Source organism: Galeopterus variegatus, unplaced genomic scaffold (genome assembly GCF_000696425.1).
Source record: "Galeopterus variegatus unplaced genomic scaffold, G_variegatus-3.0.2 Scaffold4032, whole genome shotgun sequence".
Taxonomy (NCBI): domain Eukaryota; kingdom Metazoa; phylum Chordata; class Mammalia; order Dermoptera; family Cynocephalidae; genus Galeopterus; species Galeopterus variegatus.
In genome coordinates, this window is record NW_007730143.1 from 27236 (window position 1) to 30557 (window position 3322).

Sequence of the window (3322 nt, forward strand, 5' to 3'; positions counted from 1 at the left end):
CTTGCCCCTCGAAGCATTATACCTTTGTCAAGTATCTGTGCTACAACTCTGAAAAAAATTTTTTATTTAACATTTACTTGTACATATTTGTGGGGTACAATGTGCTGTTTTAATACATGCATATACTCTACAATGATTCTCTTAGGGTAAATAGCATAGCTTTGTACCCATTAATCTACAACTCCCCTTCTCCCTGACCCCCCCCGACAACTCTTGAAGATTTTCTCTTCAGTAATATTTAATAGAAATCAAAACTGTGCATAATTTAAATTTGTTAAGTAAAATTCCTTCCATTTCAAACATATATCCTAAATAATTGAATCAGACATTTTAAAAGCATTCTCCAGCTCTTGCTGTTACAAAAATCCTAAATCATCATTCATTTTACTCTTTATAGGAGAGAAGATCCCCAAAGCTTGTAATTAAAGAACTATTAAATTCAGACATAGGGATGTGATATGGTTTTTAAATGGGACAAATAGGAGTCATTAAACTTCAAAGTGATGGCATTCTACCATATCTCCTTAGTAGGAGGCACTCAAGAAATGTACTTTAAATGAATTAATTACTTTTCTAAGTAATTTTTGTTCTTTAAATGTCTTTAGCTCAATAAATGTTAAGATCACCTTAATTTTTATTTCTACAAGTTCTTGTATTATCTTCTTCTTTAACATGATCTTTTATTCTAGGGCTTTATTTTTTTAAGCATATGCTTGTGTTTAATATATAAACTACCAATCCATTCCTGTTGAAGACTGTAAGATTCACAGCCCCACTCCTGATTCTTCCATTCTCAGCACTTATCTGCCTAAAGCAATTAATTTTTAGTTCTACATGATTCCTCCTCCTTTCTCCTCTATTAATATCCATGTTATCTTCCTCTCAGGACATCTTCCCATTTCTCACATCCCCAGTTGGCATTCTCTTTTCAGTGAGAACCCACTAAAATATTACTTCCATCAGGAAGGCATCCTTTTACTAGTGGTGCCATTTGGATATTCAGATCCTCCTGAGCTTAACTCTCACCCAGTTGTAACTCCTATACTTAAAGAAACCAACTTAAAAAGTCAACAACAAAACCAGAATTTTTTTTTCTTTTTTGTGACCAGTAAGGGGTCGCAACCCTTGGCTTGGTGTCCCCCGCACCACGCTCAGCCAGTGAGCGCACCGGCCATCCCTATATAGGCTCTGAACCTGTGGCAGGAGCGCCGCTGTGCTCCCAGCACTGCACTCTCCTGAGTGAGCCACGGGGTCGGCCCCAAAACCAGAATTTTTATTGTACATTATTTTATTTTCCAAAAACATTTGAATTAAAATGTCAATACCCACCAGCCAAAGACCACCAAGAACACCATCATAATTGAACAAATTTAGGTTTATTGACTCATTGCAATGAAGAGGAACCCACACCATTGGAGACCAGGGAGCATTTTAGGGAGAAGGCATTAGTATGGACTTATTATACGATTCTTTCTTCTTTTTTTTTTTTTTTTTTTTACCTGTAAAGGGATCACAACCCTTGGCATGGTGTGGTCTGCACCACGCTCAGCCAGTGAGCACGCCAGCCATCCCTATATAGGATCCGAACCCGCGGCTTCAGCGCTACCAGCACCTCACTCACCCGAGTGAGCCACTGGACCGGCCCTTATTATATGATTCTTGAAAGTATTAGATGATTTAGAAGAGGGTTCAAGGGATCGTGGCTGATTACTGTCAGGAAGAGACGGTAATTCTGTGATCAGTTATCTTAATAATTCCTTACCTAGAAGGAGAGAAGACCAGAACAAGACTAAACTGTGACTGGTAAAGAAGCGGCAATCACTCCTCCTACTTTCAATAGGAGATGTTTGGTTCATTTTATGTTTTGGACATTGTGTTTTGTTTGTGCTCAGTGATGAATATGGAGGGGTCTTGTTTTGTCTCAGTCCATCTTGGTCACAGTGTGCCTTTGTTTGATGCTGTTTTGAAAGATTTTCTGTGGTCAACAGAACAACACTAAGTCCAGCTGGAAGCACCAGACCAGCCCCTGGCACCAAGGCCTACTTAAGAGCAAATGGCTATCAGGAGCTGTTTATTGCTTTCTCAAAAATAAAGTACATTCATTTTACAAAACTTGAAAGACAGGGAAAGTACCGAGAAGAAAATGAAAAGTTCCCTGGTAGTGCTTTTTTAATAGGGAGAGGGAGAAAGCAAGAAAGCAAGCCACAATGCGTGTGCTGGCTCTGCAGTGATGCTTCAGCCCTTGGCAGCATCCAGGCCCTACAGCAAGGAAAGCTGCAAAGAGAGCTCTGTGGAAACCCTCCAAAAGCCAACTCAGCTGTGGTGGTGAAGATATCAGCAAACAAGCTCTGTTCAGAAGCTGGCATTCCAAGACCAGTGATTTGGAACACTCTCGTGGCAAAAATTCTGCAGTTGCCAGCTCAGTGCTTCTCCATTCAATATAGTACTTACTGTGTGCTAAGTACATGTCTTAACTTACCTCAAACTCTAACAATCCTATGAGGTACGTCTCATTGTGATCCCATTTTACAGATGAGGAAACTGAGAGATGAAGAGGCTTCAAAAAATGAAAATTAAAAAACTGCCCAAGGTCAGAGAACTAGGAAGTAGAAGGTCTGGGATTTAAATTCAAGCAGTCTGCTCTGAAGGATGTGCTAATAACTACAATATCAAACAGTGTTACTTACCTAGTTTTGCACACTTTTAGTATAAAAATCTCAACTGCAATAGTCTGTAAATTTTAGAGTACTTCCATCTCCCATCTCTTTTGCTATCTTCTCTCTGTCTCCATATGAATGCTACACACATACATATATACACATGTACATTTATGTATATATAGGTATGTATGTGTGTGTGTGTGTATATATACATGTACATATATACATACAGTGGGTTTTTTACATTTTTAACTTATGTAGAACTATAAAATAAATAGCCAGAAATGACTGAATGCAAACTTAAGAGAGACAATATGACTTTTTCCCATACATTTAGGTATGTAAATATACAGCAGCTTTAAAAATTATACAATGAGAATCTGTTAGTTCCATTTTTTTCTTATTAAGGACCTAATAAAACCCTGTAACCTCTTGCTAAGTGCCAAGGGATGAGTGTCTCTTCAGATTCATACCGATTTCCTCTTTTCCTTGTAATACCCCACCTCTCCCCGTCTACTGTCTGTGTTTTACCCTACCTCATTCTTTACTGAGATGGGAACATTTCAAGAGAAGTCATTTCCTGCTTAAAGGCAACATTGAAACTAGACACTTCCTCACTGCACAACATCATCAAAGGTTTCTAAGAAAAACCATCAAATATG